The sequence below is a fragment of the Callithrix jacchus genome, chromosome 3, assembly GCF_049354715.1.
Source record: "Callithrix jacchus isolate 240 chromosome 3, calJac240_pri, whole genome shotgun sequence".
In the NCBI taxonomy this organism is placed as follows: Eukaryota; Metazoa; Chordata; class Mammalia; order Primates; family Cebidae; genus Callithrix; species Callithrix jacchus.
Genome location: NC_133504.1, coordinates 73,133,546 through 73,154,542, shown reverse-complemented (window position 1 = coordinate 73,154,542; position 20,997 = coordinate 73,133,546). Strand labels below are relative to the sequence as shown.

Genomic DNA, 20,997 nt, shown 5'->3' with positions numbered 1-20,997 from the left:
CTGTTAAGTACAATTATCGGCATAAAAGAGGTTTTTAATACCTATTTTTAGATTGCATTCCAGCCAGGGCAATAGAGCAAGACTCCTGTTCTCTCTCCCCCTTTCTCCTTCTTTTGTGGATGTATACACTTGTACTAAAAACAAAAAAATCTTCATTTTATTTTTCCTTTATTATGTGACATAAGATTTATTGATTTTATTTCAGCGTTTAAGTATTGTTAACTTTATGTAATGGTATTTGGGCTAGGAATTGGTGCGTTTCCAGTTGTACAAAGTTTAGTTCTATTATGTTAGGCATAATTATTATCTTATGATTGTCTTTATTTGAAGATTCTGTATAATCTCAGGAGATGCGTATGGGTTCAAGTTGACAAGGGGTAAACTTGTGATGGTTAATACCAAGTGTCAACTTGCTTGGATTGAAGGATTCAAAATATTGTCCCTGGGTGTGTCTGTGAGGGTGTTGCCAAAGGAGATTAACATTTGGGTCAGTGGACTGGGGAAGGCAGACCCACCTTTAATCTGGTGGGCACAATCTAATCAGCTGCTAGCAAATATAAAGCAGGCAGAAAAACGTGAAAAAGCAAGACTGATCTAGCCTCCCAGCCTACATCTTTCTCTAGTGCTGAATGCTTCCCGCCCTCAGACATCGTACCCCATATTGTTCAGTTTTGGGACTCAGACTGACTCTCCTTGCTCCTTAGTTTGCAGATGGCCTATTGTGGGACCTTGTGATCATGTGAGTTAATACTTAATAAACTCCCCTTTTATATATATCCTATTAGTTCTGTCCCTCTAGAGAATGCTGATACAAATTCTTTTTCATTTCTTTTGATTTTTTTACTATCATGTTGAGATATATTTTAGGTTTTGTATTTCTGATTTGAAATTTAACAGATATATTAAATTAGACAAAAACCCAATATTGAAGTCTCTCTCTCTCTTTGTATGAGGCTATAATTAAATAATTACACATTGATTTAACAGAAATTTAAGGAGATCATAAACAAGGTAGGATAAGAAACAATATATTGAATTTAGTCTCAGAATGTGACAGGAATTAAGCCTTACTTTTTTCTTTATTCCTTTTATCTGTTCATTCATTCATGATATAAATAGACTAAATCCATTTAGACTATGATCTAGAATAAGTTATTATTGTGTATTGTTGTTGCTGTTATTATTATTTTGTACCTGCTGTCTTCATTTGTACAAAGGATTGAGCCAGCTGAGCAATCTCTAAGGTTATCTCAAAGACAATATTTCATTTTATTTTGTTGTGAGAACCAGTGTTTTAGATTCTGTATGACCTAAGACTGCTGGAAAGAAGGAAGATCTGGTTAAACTAATACATGGAGCTCCCCAGAGTGTTGTTTTCTTACCTTTACTGCTTCCTTGAGTTTTTATACTGTAGTGGAGACTGAGTTCTCCATGCTGCCCTGGGCTCTGATTAAAATAAGACCTCTGATATCACATGCAAGGAAGAATAGAGAGTTATAGTATGAAAACCATTTCACATCTCCCAGTTGGATACTTCGGACTTGTGGTGAGTGAGTCATGGTACCTCACCTCTGATGATGTTATATTACTCTTCATTTTAAACAATTTCCTTCTCCTCCCTTTATAACACATGTTTATATCACTGCTCTATCTGAAAAGCTGCAAGACTACCAGGATTAAGTCTGCTTTGTTGTGGGGATTATATAAAATATTTTCATTTCAGATACAATAGAGGACTTCCTACAGTTACTACATACAGTTAATAGCTGAGAAATATTGATAGCAAAATATGTTAAGTTTATTACTATTATAATAATTTATTCTTCAAAATAGTTTTGCACAAGAGCAGGAGTGGAGTCAAGATGTTAATTTAAAGAGTGAGAAGAGATTTGACCTTGGTTTTCTGAACTTGCAAAATAGGTTATCTAGCTATATGCTCATTCAAAGAATTAGAACATTCATGGAAGAAATCACTTCATTGAGAATAAGATTAATTTGCAATACATCCCACTCTAACGCTGCACATTTGCCACCGGCAAATTTGTCATCTTCACATATTTTATACTATCTTTTATCTATAGTGTGAATGTTCTGCCAAGCATTAATTTGGTATCATTAAATTGATAAATGGTCTTCAAGATATTTTCTACAATCATTCTGTAAACTCTGCTGAGATGGCCTTTCCCAGAATGAATAGCTATGAAATGCATTAGAATGCCAGTCAAATTTCAAATTAAAAAAAAAAAGAGTTTCATATATTCAAAGCTATAAATTCTAGCTACCACAGACAATTATATTTGCTTTGCCTATCCTACTTACCTTTGCTAAAAGATGTGAATATGAAAGCGATGCATCCATAGTAAACGCAAGTCGGCATGGGGCTGTAATGAAATTATGCTTTACATTTAATAAAGGTCACAACAAACTGCAGAAGCTAGAAAGCTGTGTTTTTTTCTATTGTGTTTCCTACAGCATAGTTTGATTTTTATCAATAGGGTGTTGACATCATTTCCCTTCTAAGTGTCCATTGTTTAACTCTGGTGGAGAAGAATAGGAAGAGGGCAATAAATTCATTTATGTAAAAAACTCAAGGCAGGAAAATGTTTTCTTGGGTATTTTATTTCCTCATTGTAAAACATGAGGTTCTTATAAAAAGATAATGATGGTGTTTTACATCTTGATACATCTATTATCAACCAATATCACAGGCTAAAAGTGTGGTAGTATTTTTTCTGTTCATGGAGTTATCACATATCTCCACATCACTTTTTTTTCAATTGAAAAAGTATACATTTATGGGGTACAATGTGATGTTTTGATCTATGTATACATTGTAGTAAGATTTCATCAAGCTAATTTATGTATCTACCTCATATCACTTTTGATAGGCACTTTGTTTTGTAAATATTATTTGTTATTCTTTTAGAAATTCCAGAATGATATTTTGATATGAGGATCCCATGAAGTTAAGGAAACAGAAAAACAAAAATCAAATACACTCATGTTCACTGAAGATTGAGTTGCCTTCTGTAACTTAACAGTCCTTTCTCAGAGCAAATCCAGCTAAAATAGAAAGGATTAAACTTTGAGTTGATCAAAAGATTGGAGGAGGCTTGGGGTTTTAGTTGGACTTAGAAATCAGGGAGAATGAAGTAATAATGAAAAAGTAATAATTCCTAAAAGTATACTTTAATCCCTGTGTTTTGTTTTTTTTTTCTCATGGCCATGGTCTCTTTTTCAAAAAATAGGGTTCAGGAAATAAGGGCAGAATCTGACCTTTTGGATCAGACTACAGGTTATTTTTCTCTGTATCCTTAGTGATAGTGCACTGTGAGACATTTCTTTGGACAATAGTGAATCTAAGGTTCTTTCACCTAATACAAAATTAAACATTTATTGAGACCTACCATGTTTTAATCACTCAACTAAATATTTCACTTGCATCAGTCATTTGATCCTCACAAAATCCCTGTGATAGAATGTTGGTTCTATTATTAACCCATATCACAGGCTTAGGAACATGCAAGGTTGCCTAAATCATAGAGCTGGGATATAAATCTGGGCAGCCTGACTCCAGGGCCTTCACTCTTAAAAACTGCTGTACTGATTACCTAATATAAGATGCTATTCACCAAATGCATCTGTTCTCAGTGGACATTAATTTAAATATATATAAGAAAACGTCATATAAAATACATGCACTCACACCCTACTACCACCTCTACCTTTTTTTTTTTTTTAATTTAAGGCAGGGTCTTACTCTGTCACCAGGCTGGAGTGCAGTGGCACAATAACAGCTCACTCTAACCTTGACCGCCCTGGTTCAAGCAATCCTATTACCTCAATCCTACAAATAGCTCAGACTATAGGCATGTGCCACCATGATCAGCTAATTTATTATTATTATCTTTTTTTTTTTGAGACGGAGTTTTGCTATGTTGCTCAGGCTGGTCTTGAACTCCTGAGCTCAAGCAATCCACTGGCTTGGGCTCTCAAAGTGTAGAATTACAGGTGTGAGCCACTGTACCCATCTGAACTCTACCTTTATGAAAACAAAATATTTATCACCACCAAGATTCCAGGCACTGTGTTAAGAATTAGAGATATATAGATGTAAATAGTACAGAGATTTTTTCCTTCTTCCTTCTCAAAGTCTGGTCATGAAACAAATTACTCTATATACTTATTTATTGGATTGTATGATTTTTAAAATAGTAACTGTGCAGATACATCTAAGATCATAAATTGAATTGAGCTTAAGGATAATTCTTAGACAATTTTACATGCAGCTGACATGAAAATCTTATTTAATGCAATAAGCACGAATGATATTTATACATGACTGTATCATGGTAAATTATTCATATTGTTCTGTAACAAAAATGCTGTGCCTTTTCATTAAGCAGACTATAATATCTGACTGACAGGTGCATGATAATTTTAATCCTATAATATCCTAATAAACTTTTCCTTCAGTTTATAGTCCCATGGGTACTACAGGTACTAACTCAGTAGCCTTATGTGAAAAGCATTCTTATGGGTTGTAAAACAAATAAACATAGGCTTGAGGGCTAGAAGGCAGTGTTTTTATATCACATCTGACCTTATAAGCGGTGGAACATTAAGCTAGTTACTTACCCTTTCTGTGTCCTCATCTTTCCATGCATGGATATATGTCTCCTGCCTCACAAAATGGGTAGTATTAAAGAATAAATGAGAGGTAGGTAAAGCACATGACAGCACGAGTGACTAGGGCCATGTCCATCACAGTATGGGCTCTCAGTGTACACAAATCTTTTTTGCTAAGCCCCCAGATCTTTCTGTATTGATGGTCACATGCAAGGAGGCTTAGTATAATTCCTACAAAGAATGCTGTTGTTAGTGTTTATCATAAATGTACTCCATGGGAATACTATTATAAAGTCAGAGTCAAGCAGACTTGGCTCACGTCTTTCCCTGGCCTTGTAGTCTTTGCAGATCTGGAAGAGGTGGTCCTTTACTCTCATTCCATTGTGTTTTCCTACTGGAACTTTATAATGGAGAAATTATATTCCCATAACTATGCCTAACCTCGGAGGCATATGGGCAAAGACTCTGCTTGGGTCTTTCCAGCTCAGATATAGTACTTATTAGGGGAGTATTCTAAAATATGAAAATCAAAGAACACACACCAGATGAGCCCTGATCTGAGCCACTAGCCTGATTCTCGTTTCTTCTTGTCTATGGCCACTGAAATCTTCTGCCAAGGTTTTAAAATCCAACTTCTCATGAGATCACAGTCCCAGATAAAAGAAATGTCTTGCTCAGAACCTGGAGTGTAACTTGGGTGTTCTCACTTCCAAACTTTTTTTTACAGGCAACATGCTGTTAGCAACGTATATGTGACTGGCATACAGCAAAGCAGACCTGTGGCCTGATCTCTGTACTGATTCACATGTAAGGAACTATCAGTCAAACAACTTTGAGCAATAACATAAACATAGTGTAAGTTTTCCTTTAGGGAAAGCTCAGAGGATTTATAGGACACTTTATTCAGTATGACTTAAAAATCATCTGGAGACTTTTTGCCCATCTTCAGAGTTTAATGGCTATAATGGGAGCTAAAATCATGTCCAGCCCTCACCCTCACTTTTCAGGCACATGGCCCCTCAGTACTGTTCTTTTGCATCCACTTTCATCTACCCATCACCATTCCCTCTAGTGGGAAATACCATCCTTCTCTGACTCAGAAGCTTTTGTTTCAAGAAACACTTCCTCTAAAATTAGCAAAATAATGTCCTCGTCATCTTATGTTGACTTATATTTATGATTATTATGTATTTCAACTCTCTCCTACAAACTTATTAAAACAAGCAGTGGGGCATTAAGCTAGTTATTTACATTTTCTGTGTCCTCATCTGTCCAAACATGGATATGTGTCTCTTACCTCAGGTAGTATTAGAAGAGTTATAGGGCACTTTATTGGTGAAATTAGTTTAGTCATTGTTTTCTTTGGCAATAATTGGGGCAGGTGGGCTATTCCAATGAAAAGCCGATGGAGCCACTAAAACCTGACTCTCAGTCATTGTCTACAAATAAAAACATAAGGTATAACGCTATAGTCGGGATTTCTAGTTAGTTTCTGGTTTGGAGTTAGTACAACTTACTACATTTTGACTTTATTTTATTTTATTATACTTTAAGTTCTGGAGTACATGTGCAGAACGTGCAGGTTTGTTACATAGTTATACACATGCCATGGTCATTTGCTGCATCCATCACCCAGGTTATTTTTTTATATGTCTATTTTCTTTACTAGATCTTGAGAGGTTTGGGCCAGAACTGAGTCTTACTGTTTTTGTCCTGCAGGCCGAGTAGTTTACCTGCTATTGGCTGGCCACTCAATAAATGTTCAGGAAAGAATGAATGGATAAACAGTTGTAGATGTCTATGGAAACTAATTTTTTTTGTAAATATTGAGTACACGGCAGAGCAAGAGTAGCATAGATCTGACTTTCCCAAATATAATCTCTCCCTCTTGACACCAATCACCAATGAACACAGACTCTACCCAAATTAACAACCCACCAGCCCAAGATGATGGATTGCACAAGTCCGAATTGAGTTGTGCTTGTGATACCCCTCTCTCCTCGAACAGCCCACTCCTCCTTTAAAATTCTAAGCAGGGGCTGCAGTGTCAGCCAGGCATTCTAATTAACTGTCTGGGAACACAGTGGCACTTTTCCCTTTTGGCCTATTGTTGGAGTCAGCGGTGGCTAACAGATCCCATCTGCCTTACTCAGCTCTGTCTTCGTTTTTGCATGGCTCTCAGCTGTGAGGACACTTTTCAGCAAGCATGGCTGGGGAGTAATCACTCCCTCTCTTCTCAGAGGCCTGTTTTCTGGAAAGCATGCCAGGTCTCCATCTCTTCTCTGAATAAATAGTTAATCTACCAGCCCAGTAAATTCTTTAGATTTGGCATACCACACAGTGTCAAAAGTAGTGTAGATCTGAGTACCCCAAACCTGCTCCTTCCCCGCTTCACCTCCACCACCAATAAACACAGGCTCTCTGCATTGAAAGCTACCCAGCTATGCACAAGGAGGTAAATTAGCAGTTTCCCAGCCAAACAGCTCAAAAAAGGTGAAAGCATATTGACAACATGGGCCGTAGCTGTAACATCTAGGTGGCAAATCCAGTTTTGAAATCACAAATGTACTTTAATACCATAAACAGACACTCTAAACTTTTTGAAAATTCCATATCCCTTATCTGATTGAGGCTGATCCATGTTATCTCAACAGCTAAATGGCAATGCATTTTAAAAGTAACAGGAGGCAAATCTAGATACTTTATAGAATATAAGCACAAGGGGAAAGAATTTTAAAAAGCAAAACATTCCACTGGCTTATGTCACTTATAGTCTTTAGAAAAAATAGAGTGATTGTCAAAGAAAATTTTATTTGGCATAGTGGCTAGTTGATAGTTCTATGGTTCTTAACAATTTATATACCAAATTTCAGCTTTCAGATTAAATGAAATACATTGATTTTAAAGTTCAGTATAGTTTAAATCAAGACGAACTGATGAAAATAAAAGCAAAATAACTTTCAATGTTCTCAAAATTGCTTTCCACTAATATAAAAATAAAAGTGAAATTGAACATTGGGTAAATAATTTGAATGTGTAACATTTCACTACCAAACAGGAATTCTCCTTTTACAGGTGAAGACAAACAGCTGCATATTTACATTATGATACGCACTGATGTGACTGCAAGGGCTTCTCACCTAGATGCATAGCAGACTGGCCCATGGGAATTTCCAAAAAACAGGTTTTTTCTGTCATGTTTTTTTTTCCTAGTCCAAAGTTAATAACATCATATTTTTATAGAAATGCAGTGGTTCAATGAGTTAGCAATTACCTACATTTAAAGAAAACTGTTAGTGAATTAAAGGCAACATACGGTCTCTATGAAGAAAATGAATTTAAAAACCAATTATTTTTAATAACAGTGTAATTGCATTAGGTATTAATACAGAGTGGTTTGTAGTCACCTGCTACATTTCATATTCACTCAGTATGTCACATTGCTAGTGAATTTATGGATCATCAAATGTACAGCAGGAAGAAAATCTATCTTATTGAAAATAAAATTAATAGAAACTAAAAGTGGTTTTTAAAATGCTAATTCAAAGAAATTGTGATTACTTTATGTTTTTCTAAAGCTCATCAGGCACAGAGGTCATTTCTAAGAGCAACTTTTTACCATATTCAGTGAACATGAATAAAAAGAAAGACTCAATTATCCTGTGGTATCAATCATTGTATAATTTTGGAAAACTGGTAGTCTCCAGTGGAATAGAAAAACAAGTACTACAGTCACAAATAAAATTCACAGAAATAATCTCAGGATATTAAATTGCCTATAAAGCTCTTGTATAGTAGAAAGTACCAACATATTAAATAACATCCAAGAAATGTGTATGAGTTTTCCATCCAAGAGTCTAAATTGGAGCTACCTAATCAATGCCATAGCTTTTTATTTAATATTAGTTACTTTTCACTTTAACTTAAATTCTGAACTCTCATCTTTTCATCTCTTCTCTGTCTTAATTTATTTTAAGAGAGTTTCCCCAACTTACAGCACAGTTGAATTTTGCTAAATTAAATTATAAATAACTCTATTCACTGTCTAGTTGAGTGACTTTAAGCAATGCAGTAACTAACTGAAGTGATGTTCCTTTTGGGTGCTGCCATCAGCAAAATTAATTGGCAATTTTAGAGCTTTTCAGTAATGTTATTCTTTATAATGATACCCTTAGAGTGATACAAGATTCTCAATTGTTTTCATTCCTTCTCCAGTAAATATGTGTTGATTGCCTGTTATGCAAAGGCATGATATCCATGTTATCACAAAAAGATGAAATTAAAAATTGATAGCTAAATATATCTTACAACAATTTCTAAACAAAGCAGCCAAAAACAGGGCGACTATCTTCAATCCTAATATTAAATAAATAAAAGTTTTAAAAATAAGTTAACATTTTTCAGATATCTTCAGTAATTAAACAAAATGCAATGTTGAGGATCATTTGTGATTGTTGCAATTGGTCCACCTTTCCTGAAGAACCATTAGGTTTTATGTTTTAAAGTATTAAAATGTGTGCTGTCCTTAATCTACAAATCTTATCTCTAAAAATATTGCCTAATGAAATATTAAAAACTATGCAAACATTTATTTATAAGTATTTCATTAAAATGTTATTTATAGTACAAAAAATAAACATGGCTATCTATCTATAAATAATGTTTTATTCAAACATTAAAGTAATGTTGACATTAAAATGACAATTTATAGTATATGTATTTACCTATAAGGAAGGATGCTTAAGTTTTATTTTGATTGATAAGGGTAGGTAATACAGGTAGCAAATTATAAACAATTTGTGTTTAAAAATGTTATATTTATATGAAGAGGTAGCTAAAATATATAAAACATTAAAATGCTTGCAATGGTTTTCTCTGAATAATCGAGTTATAGGCAATCTTATTTTTCCTATCTATTTAACAACATTCTCTGTTTTTCTAGAGCAATTATGAATGTTATAACTTTTTAATTTCCAAAATAAAAATTCACTTAGAAAACTGATAATTCATTTGTTCACTATCTACTCATAAAGATAACAAGCAAAAGTATTTTATTTCACAGCTAAGCTTGAATAAATTTTGTAAATTCTTTAAACATAGTATTTTTCCACTTGCGCAGCAACATCCCTTACTTTCTCTAATAATCATCCAAAGTTATCTTTTTCCACATAGTCTTTGTGGAACCCTTAAAGGAACTCCCAGTCGTAATTGGAAGGGCAGGCAATAACAAAAGCAGATAAACTCCAAGAAACTATGGGTTATTTGAAGGAGTTATCCCAGGAAAGGAAAAACAAGGAAGGCCACAAAGGCAACAATCAGTACTGCAGTGTCTCTGTCATTAGTGCTAAGGGATGTGATGCGAAAACACTAATGCAGTCTGGTAATCTGAGAAATAAGTTCTTGGCTGATCAGTACAAAACCATCCTGTTTCCTAGTGAAATGAAGGCATACATTCTGTGTGTGATCAGTGTGACCCGTGAAGCAGAGTTTATCATTTCTTCCTGAAGCATCATTCCATCCCCGTCCACTGAGTGGAGACCGATGACAAACACTTTCTCAGTAGGTGTCATATTTCCCCAAACAAGATCCATGGAAAATTAACCACAAATCCAAATACACTTGCATTATCATTGCATTCTATGCCCAAGGTCAAGTCCCTGTGAACGGTAATTTATATAGATTATTAACCCCAAAATATGTAAACTTAATGAGGAGATAATCCACATTTTATTCACCACTTACACCTAACACTACTTAGAAAGAAGATAATTGGCTGGGCATGGTGGCTTATGCCTGTAATCCCGACACTTTGGGAGGCTGATGCAGGCAGATCACAAGTTCAGGAGTTCGAGACCAGCCTGGTCAATATAGTGAAACCCTGTCTCTACTAAAAAAACAATAACAACAAAAATTAGCTGGGAGTGATGGTGCGAACATGTAGTCCCACCTACTCTGGAGGGTGCGGCAGGACAATTGCTTGAACCTGGAAGTTGGAGGTTGCAGTGAGCTGAGGTTTCACCATTGTACTCCAGCCTGGGCAACAGAGCAAAACTCCATCTCAAAAAAAAAAAAAAAAAAAAAACCAAAGAAGATAATCAATTAATAGTTACTGAATGAGGATTGACTGATAGATGAAATTATGAATTAAATTAAAAATTTGTGTTACAAACTAAGAAGAAAGTACAGCATTACATATACAATATGATTGCAGCTTTGTGAAACATTTGCATCTGGGTAAGGTAATTTGCAAATATTTTCATATAAGGGGAAGAAAGGTGTGAGTTGTTGAGACAGGGGTCCTTTATTTCTTGCTTCTTCCACCCTATTTTCAAGAATAGAGATGTGCTAATGAGTTCCATAGGCTTCTTTCAACCTTGAAGAAGAGAGTAGAACTGAGATATGGTTAAGGCTTAGAGTGTGAAGTTAGAGGCCCTGAAAACTTTATGCAGTTGCCACACCAGCCGTGGACTAATTACTTCAGACTGCTTATCTAGGTTTTTATTTATTTAAGCCTGTACCATGTGGGTTTTTTGGTGATCGTTTGTTTGTTTCGGCTAGATGCCTCTGAACCTAATCCTAACCAATATGAAATTCAAAAAATCTAAGATTCATTCTATATTTAGCAAAAATAAGCAATTATAAGTGTTATTTAAAATTTTAAACTAAATACAAATATTTTTATTCAGAACATAGCTTGTTATACTACATCACTGAATATTATACATTACTTTTAATATTCTACACACTTTATCAGAATATTTACCAAAATAAAAAATGGTATACTGCAATATTTTGTTATTGTTAGTAATCATTAAATTTAAAGTTGTAGTTAAACAGTTTCATTTCATATTTTTCTTCTGTTTCCAGTTTATTTCCCACCCTAACAATCAGTGCATTCACTTTTATTTTCAGGTTTTTCCCTTTGTCTCAGAACCATCATGTTCCACTCATGGGAACTGGCTTAACTCTGTTCAGTTTTGGCAGTCACAATATATGTTCCCAGGACAAATGGCCCATGTACACTGTGAATTGCATACAGAATTCCCAGCTCAGAATAATGCTACATATTAACAAGCAGATGCATACAGCTGGCTTTTTAAAAGACTTGGCAAAGTTCAATCTTTGTTCAGCTTTCTTAGGCTTAATTCTTACAGGATTTTTCTGAATATCTTACACTGGCCTTACTTTATGCTAGATTATTTAAACTGAGAAAAAAATAAAACTAAACACACATGGTGCATATACAATAATTAAGTTCCGGAGTTTTTTTTTTGTTGTTGTTGTTAAGACTTGGATGATCCAAATCTCAATGTCACCATTTCTAGAAATAAATATTGCAGATGCTACTGATAACAAATCAAGTATAATGAGGCATTAAGAAATGTCAGAAATGTTTATTAAAATAAGTGCTAATTCTGTGGAATAAAAAGCAAAAAGTAGATTCTATTTTGGCAAGCCAGATAGAAAATATGAAAGAAATGCAAACTTTGCAAAGATTCCATTTGACTATATACAAGAGAAATAGCATGTAATTTTTAATATTTTTTGTACCATTTCTATGCTACATAGTTGAAAGAAAGTAGCTTCTCCTTAAAAGTTTACAATATAATGGTCACAACTTAAATAGACAAGAGGGAGGGAGGGAAGGAAGGGGAATGGAGGGCAGGAGGGAGAGAGGGAGGAGGGAAAGGAGGAAGGAAGGAAGGAAGGAAGGGAGGGAGGGAGGGAGGGAGGGAGGGAGGAAGGAAAGAAGGAAGGAAAAAAGGAAGACAGAAGGGAGGGAGGGAGAAAGGGAGGGAGGGAAACAAAAAAACAGGTACAGTGCTTTGCACAAGCCATGTTACAATTAATTTCTCTAGCAAACACAAGTTTCCAGTGAATGTCAAAGACATCATTATTAGGTTATATATACATGAGCAATTAAAAACAGATGTGCAACATTCGATATGATTTCTGAGTTATTTTTTAGTAGGCAAATTTTTTCAACAGTGTAAGGATATAAAAATCAATTGATTTTGCACAATTTTTCATGACAATAGGATGTTTAGATGAGAAATTTTTCACTAGGATAATGCATAACTCAGTGGTCACAGTTACATCAAGCTAGTGGTATGACAGTTAATTTTTCAAAACTATGATTATGAATATAGTCAGAAAAAGAAACACATTGGACAGTAAATTAAGAGTTAAAACTATAGGCTCAGTTAAATGGCTCCTCCTCTAAAGTCTATCTTACATCCTGACCTGCTTTCTCTGAACAAACATGGCAGTTGAGCTGTGCCTCTGACATAATACTGGAGTCCTCTAGCTCACATTAAAATTAACTGTAGGTAAATTTAGCAGGCGTCATTGTCCCAGCGTTTTAAACAGTCTCATTTCTTCCAATCTTGTTTCTCTTTATCTCTTTATTCTCAAACCTGAGCATACATTAGGATCATCTGAAAGATTTCTTAAAACACATATTGGTGGGCTCCTATTGCCATAGTTTTGGATTCTTAGGATTTAGAGGAGATCTAAAATTTGCATTTCAAACAAGATCCCAGGTGATACTGATTCTGCTTGTCCGAAAACATTTGGAAACCTCTGATCTAATCCTTTCTCTACCCAGGAGACAGAGAGGGCTTTAAAAATACAGACCCAAGGATTTAAAAAACTGTGGTATACATATACAGTTGAAATAACAAAGAAAGAAATCCTGCCATTTGTGGCATGAATTAAGCTGAAGGACATAATCCTGAGATAAGCCAGACACAGAAGAACAAATACAGTGGAATCCACTTATGTGAAGAATCTTAAAAATGTCAAACTCATACGAGTAGAGAGTAGAATGCTGTTTGCCAGGTGCTGGGGAGGGGAATACGGAAGGCATCTGTCAAAAGATATGAAGTCTCAGTTTTGCAAGATGAATAGGTCCTGCAGGTTTACCACACAGCATAGTGCCTACAGTTAACAATACTGTATTGTACACCTAAAAATTTTCTAAGAGGATTGATCGTAAGTGTTCTTATCACAAATAATAATAGTAACAATAATAAATAAAAGAAGAAGAAGAAACTTTTGGAGGTGATGGATAGGTTTATGGCATTGATTGTGACGGTGATTTCATAGGCATATACTTATCTTCAAACTCATTAAGTTGTATACATTAAATATGCATAGCTTTTTGTATAGCAATAATGCCACTATACAGTGAATTTATATAGTTGAGAAAAAATAGTTATAACATCTTAAGTTGTTTAAATAGGAGCAACTTCTTTAATTCAAACTCACTTTTCTGCTAAAGCTTATTTCTCACCAGCTCCTCATTCACACTCCAGAAGCCACATTAAACTTTGTTTGGATTATCAAATGCAGTAACCCTTCTTTCTCTTCAGAGCCTTGTGTATGTTCTTCCTGCAACACTTATTTCTGCCTTCACCTGGCTAACTCCTGCTCACATTTCATGTAGCAGACATTTCTTGTTTCAAGAAGCCTTTCCTGTCTCCAAAGGAGGTGTCACTCTTATGAGTTCTCTAAGGACTCTACTTCCCATGTCAGCCTGACAACAATACCATAGCTCCTCGTTATCCAATCCATGATGGACAGAGGCAGCACCTATTTACTTCACTGCCATGTAACACAGGACCTCATATGTACTGTCTGCTCAAGAAAAATTTGCAGAATGAATGAATAATTGAATAAGTGAATGGACAAATACATGTCCTGGCTGACCTAGCAGACTGCAAGTTTACAGAATAAAGAATATGATGTCTGAATCTGTCTCCTTCATAGCATATGGAATAGTTCCTTGGGTATGGTAAGTGCTACCTAGTGATGACTGGGTAAAAGAAGAGATAGACACGTGTGGGGATAGATGAAGTGATGAGTGTGGCAACAGGACACACAGTCAAATATCTAGATGTAGTTACAGCATTTGAAAAAGCTAAATAGCAAGGCACAGTAGCTCACCCCTGTAATCCCAGCATTTGGGATGCAAAGGCAGGAGGATCACTTGAGCCCAGGAGTTCAAGATCAGCCTGGGCAACATGATGAAACCCTTTCTTTACAAAAAAAATTGCCAGGTATGGTGGCACACACTTGTAGTCCCAGCTATTGGAAGGTTGAGGTGAGAGGATCACCTGAGTTTGGGAGGTCCAGGCAGTGAGCCATGATCATGCCACTGCACTCCAGCCTGAGTGACAGAGTAAGATGCTGTCTCACAAAAAGAAGGAGGAAGAGGAGGAGGAGGAAGAGGACAAGGAGAAGGAGAGGTGAGGAAAAAGCCAATTATAGAGCTCTGAATATATATCTTATATTTTCCAAAAGAAATAAAACAGATAAACATGGGAAAAAGGCTCTGTGACAAAAAGTCACTGACACTAGCCCATAAAAAGAAAACAGTCAAAAATATCTATAATAGAAAATTGAAAAAAAATATTGACGGGTATTTCATCATCTGGAAGCTCAGGATTAGAAAAGGTGAAATCTTACTAGAAAAATATTCCTAGAAGGTGGATTGGAAGAAATGTTTCCAACTGAAGCAGCACTTTTATTAATAAAGGAAATGGCAATATCACATTGCATCTATGTAAAAATAAAAAGACATAGCACAAGAGTATTCAGACATTGGCTTCAGCTGTGGCTGCCATCTGGTAGGTCACAGTGTGGGAAAAAATGAGAGCTGTGACACAGGGGAATAAGTCACGGGCCTGGGAACTATAAAATCAGAATTCTGTTATTGACTGTGGTTGCTGATTTGCTATATGAACTTGAACATGCTGAATGATTTTGTTTCTCACCCAAGAATGGGGGCTAATAAAATCTTCAGTAAGACAAGCAATGATGGATAAATGTTTGTGAATACTGAAAGCCCTTTGGAAATATTACTATTTCAAGGCAAATTCAGATACTGTTTTCCCCTGGTCTGTTTTTCCCTGAATAAATTCAAATGTGGCTAAACTTCCTGTTATTTTGCAGTTTTATGAAGTCTGTGTATTACATAAAATTGCATTTCCCAAGCTGTTGAGTACAGTGATTATTCTTGCCTTCCATGAGAAATTCTGCAGATAACAGAAATAAATAGAATTGAGCAGCTGCTAGCTTTCCCATTTTTTAAAAAACAATTATGAATGGTTTCATTTTGTGTATTATATTTGCTGTTCTTACATTCTTTTTTCTTGCTGCCAAGAACTAAAGACTTTCTGTTATAAGCCTATAGAGATTAAGAATTTAATTAAGAAGCAGCAGAACTTGTAGTTGGCACAACCCCCAGCAAAGATGGCAGAAAAAACACCATTGAGCAGGAAAGCCAACTGCAACCAGCAACCACCCCTAAGAATGTAGTACAGTAGAGGAAAGACAGTTGGAGGGAAAAAATCTGGAATGCTGGAGAGATCACTCAACCCCCAGGGGGAATACAGAAAAAGAAACAGACAAATGCAGCTGATATACAACATGGGAAGATAAACATGAGCTTTCCCATACACCTCTGGCAACTATGCAATTATTTTAGGCTCCACTGCTACTCGGGTGAGTAAGTCTTGCAGAGTGTTTGCTTTCTACCAAGTAGAACTTTTCAATAGTGACATTCCTCATGTGATTCCAATAGCCTAAAACACAATTTCTTTCCATTTCCTTTTCCCAATTTATTCAGCACTTTGACGGAGAGGTCTTAAACTTTTTCCGGGTGAAATACCTGCTTTTATATCTATAATAGAATAAAAATATCATTGTATCACAATTATTTTGTTTCCTCTTTCCAGCCTTATATGAGACTCTTGGGAATGGGGATCTTATTCCCCTTCACATCTGCACTATTCCTTTCCCAGGGTTCCAGGCACTTAGTAGCTGCATTATAAATGAACAACCTCTCAGCCTTTAGATAGAAGTGCCATTTTTTAAATGAGAGAAATGTGTGACTCAGTGCCATTCATTATTATTACCTGACATAAGACTACACATGTTTCCTTTTCATTAGGAACTTCATCTGTGTTAATGGAAGCTTGCACATTGCCTTCTTGAGAATTCACAAGTAGCTGTTCTCTCCTTATGTTACTACAAAGTCAGAATAATAAAAGCATCTTACATCATAGACCTGGCATTGGATTAGCTCAGTGAGTGCGTTTTCCATATAAAGATCAATGAAGAAAAGTCAAGAGTGATTACTAATTAAATGAAGAGAAAATGTTCTGATTCAAAGCCAATTGATCATTTTCCTTGGAAAGATGTTTTAGCATCTCCCTTCTGCAAAGTGCCCTGATTTTCATGGACCTAAGGATGCTGACTTTTTAGAAAGATTTCAGGTACTCTCACCTAAGAGGTGAATTTGGAAAGGGGCATTTCCAGAATTGAAGTAATACAGTGGTTGGTTTTTGTATCAGACCTGCAACTCTTAACAAATAAATGGGAAATCTAGAGATAAATTTCTAGAAAAAAAATCTGCTTGGGCTGTACTAAAATAATCTGGGTGATTTTTAATTGAAGCTACCAGATACATTACGTTTTTCAGCCAAGTCACTAACAGCAGTCAACAATGCCAAATGCTGACTTGTAAAAATGATGCTCATTTGTGAAATTATACCCATTAAATAACACCCTAGTTTTCATTTTTAATAAATGAACAATTACACTGCAGACTGACCAAAATTATATCTTGTCACAATTCACGGATATTGAGATACAGTTTTATGGCAGTAAAGCAAATATTTTCTTCCTTTTTTTTTTTTTTTAACATTTTTCTTACTTCATCACCACCACAAAATGCTTCATTTTGTTTCATGCCTGATGTTATTTGGGCCTTGTTACCGTCTGTGAATAGTGAGCAATAGTTTACTCAGATTTCAACTAATGTCTAAACTAGTAGTTTGGCTCCTCTCCCAGGGAATTTCTGGAGAAAAGCAAATTTCTCCAGAACATTTTAAAAGACTTACTTGTCAAAGCAGGTGCAGAGGACTGATGATCATGCTTTAGAGATTAACTTACAAGGGCACTGGTTTCCTAGAGAGGTGCTGGAATGGCACAGAGATGTAGTGAAAGGAAGAACTGAAGCCTCCCCTTGCCCCCCAAAAAAATCTGCTTAGTTTATCATCCAGGAATATAATCTACAATGGCAGAGCGTGGTTGAGGGGATGCCTGAGAAGTATATGAGTAAGGGAAAGCACAATAACATTTTTGACTAAAACATCAAGGTCAATGCTGAAAGCAGCCATCTCAATTTTTTTGATCAGTCCATAAAGTGGCTAACCTGTGTATGTCCTCTCAACTTATTTGCACACATGAGCACTTAGAAAATTTATTTGAGGATGATGTCTGTGAAGTGTATATATAATGCACGTATACCGCAATTAGTTGTAATAAACCCTGGGAAGCAGAACTTAGGGATCAGAATCATAGGACACATACATTACCTGAACTTTTACAAAGAGAAAATATTTTGTAAGAAAGAAAAATTAATTATAATAGATACTCATAGTCTTATTTGTATTTGAGAATAATAGACTTTTACCTAATTATACAATTATATATTTTTAATTTAAAAATGTTTGAAAATACATATATTTATCTACTTTTAGAAATAATAACCAAAACCGTTATTTTGTATATATACTTCCCTTTCCTAGTATAATGAACAATCTTACAAAACTCTTATCATATTATATTGTTGTGCAGATGCCATATCATATCATAGATATCCTTTCATGTCACTAAATATTCTTCTAGAATGCGACTTTAAGTGAATGTGAAGTTTTCCCTTGCAGGCTTTACCATCATTTGTTTAATCCCTCTATGGACGGCCACTTAAATAGATTCTATATTTCTCCATTATAAACAAGGCTCTGTAGAACATCTTGTTGGATAAATATTTGTCTTCATCCATAATTAGTTTCTTAAGAAAAATTCCTAGCAGTGTGAGTTGGGCAGGCCAATGGGAGTACTTACTTTTAGAGATCTTAGTCAATATTGTTTATTTTTTTCTGCAGAAAATCATTACCATATATTTTTGTTTCTACTTAATGTGGCCATTTCATTTTTTTTTTCATCATTTGTATTGATTTAAAAATTACTTTTGTTTGTGAGTAGCAAGAAATGAAGAGCTTAAATTTGTTCATATTTTATAGATACTCAGCAAACCCACCTTCCACATATATGCTAACCCCAAATGAATTTATTTTGAAACATTGCTATTAAGCATATTATGTCAAAATATCATAATTAGTTTTTATATATTTGATTATTAGGGAATTTGACATGTTTTCCATGTGTTTATACTACCTTTTTATTTCTTCTTTTGCAAATTTCTGTATGCTATTTGCCTATTATATTTATCTGTTAGAGTGTTGATCTTTTCTAACTGACAAAGCTCCTATGTGTCACAACTATTTACTTTTTAATTATGTTTATAGAATTCTTATGAGAAAAAATCTTGTTAAATATACATAATTTTCCCATTACTTTGCAGCATATTTTTATAATATACTAACGTATACATTCATCATATACTATACTTGGTTCTACTTCTAGATTTTATGATATATTTTATTTTACTTCATTCATAGTAATACTACTCTGTTTTAAAGATTTTAGAATTATGATGTTTTACTATGTATTAGTACAAATCCAAGTACTTAATACATACTTAAGGTTTGGGGTTATTCTTGCTCACTATTTCAAATAAACTTTTAAATCATTTTGTGAAGAACACCCTCTGCCAAAGTCATATTAAAATGTTGATTGGGATTGTATTATATTAAGAAATAATTTAAATAAAATTGATATTCATACACTATAGAGGCTTTATTTCTAATAATACATAATGCTTTTTCATTTATTTAAGTCAGCTTTCTCTTAAATTATACTTTAAGTTCTGAGATACATGTGCAGAATGTGCAGGTTTGTTACATAGTTACACACATTCTGTGATGGTTTGCTGTACCCATCAACCTGTCATTTACATTAGATACTTCTTCTAATGCTGTTCTTCCCCTAGTCCCCCACCCCCCACAGGCCCCAGTGTGTGATGTTCCCCTTTCTGTGTCCCTGTGTTCCCATTGTTCAACTCCCATTTATGAGTGAGAACATGTGGTGTTTACTTTTCTGTTCCTGTGTTAGTTTGCTGAGAATGATGGTTTCCACCTTCATCCATGTCCCTGCAAAGGACATGAACTTATCCTTTTTTTGTACTGCATAGTATTCTGTGGTGTATATGTGCCACATTTTTTTAATCCAGTCTATCACTGATGGGCATTTGTGTTGGTTCCAAGTCTTTGCTATGGTGAACAATGCTGTGGTAAACATACATGTGCATGTTTCTTTAGAGTAGAATGATTTATAATCCTTTAGGTATATGCCCAGTAATGGGATTACTGAACCAAATGGTATTTCTGGAATTGCCACAGTATTTTTCACAATGGTTGAATTAACTTACACTCTCACCAACAATGTAAAAGCGTTTCTATTTCTCCACATCCTCTCCATCTTCTGTTGTCTCCTGATTTTTTAACAATTGTCATTCTAACTGGCGTGAGATGGTATCTCATTGTGGTTTTGATGTGCATTTCTCTAATCACCAGTGATGATGAGCTTTTTTTCATGTTTGTGGGCTGCATAAATGTCTTCTTTGGAGGAGTATCAGTTAATATCCTTCACCTACTTTTTGATGGGGTTGTTTGTTTTTTTCTTGTAAATTTGTTTAAGTTCTTTATAGATTCTGGATATTAGCCCTTTGTCAGATGGATAGACCGCAAAAATTTTCTTTCATTCTATAGGTTGCCTGTTCATGCTGATGATAGTTTCTTTAAGAATCTCTTAAGTTTAATTAGATCCCATTTGTCAATTTCGGCTTTTCTTGCCATTGCTTTTGGTGTTTAAGTCATGAAGTCTTTGCCTATGCCTATGTCCTGAATGGTATTGCCTAGGTTTTCTTCCAGGGTTTTTATGGTTTTAGGTCTTATGTTTAAGTCTTTAATCCATCTTAACTTTTGTATACGGTGTAAGGAAGGGATCCAGTTTCAGTTTCCTGTATATGGCTAGCCTGTTTTCCCAACACTATTTATTAAACAGGGAATCCTTTCCCTATTGCTTGTTTTTGTCAGATTTTTAAAAGATCAGATGATTGTAGGTGTGTGGTGTTATTTTTGAGGCCTCTGTTCTGTTTGGTCTATATATATATATATATGTTTTGGTACCAGTACCATGCTGTTTTGGTTACTGTAGCCTTGTAGTATAGTTTGAAGTCAAGTAGTGTGATGCCCCCAGCTTTGTTCTTTTTGCTTAGGATTGTCTTGGTTATAAGGGCTCTTTTTTGGTTCCATATGAAATTTAAAGTAGTTTTTTCTAATTTCATGAGTCAACTTTTATATCATTTACTAAAGTTTGCAGTCTTGGACTTCT

The 20,997-nt window shown here is 34.9% G+C and overlaps 1 long non-coding RNA gene across 2 annotated transcripts in view; it reads left to right on the top strand.

The window, feature by feature from the left end:
• LOC118152207 (uncharacterized) overlaps positions 1-20,997 on the top strand; it is a 177,952-nt gene that overhangs the window by 120,313 nt on the left and 36,642 nt on the right. For both annotated transcript variants that reach the window (XR_013533397.1, XR_004740661.3), the window contains 2 exons: positions 5,357-5,436; positions 7,705-7,813. This is a non-coding gene — a long non-coding RNA (uncharacterized LOC118152207). The remainder of the gene's footprint in view (positions 1-5,356; positions 5,437-7,704; positions 7,814-20,997) is intronic.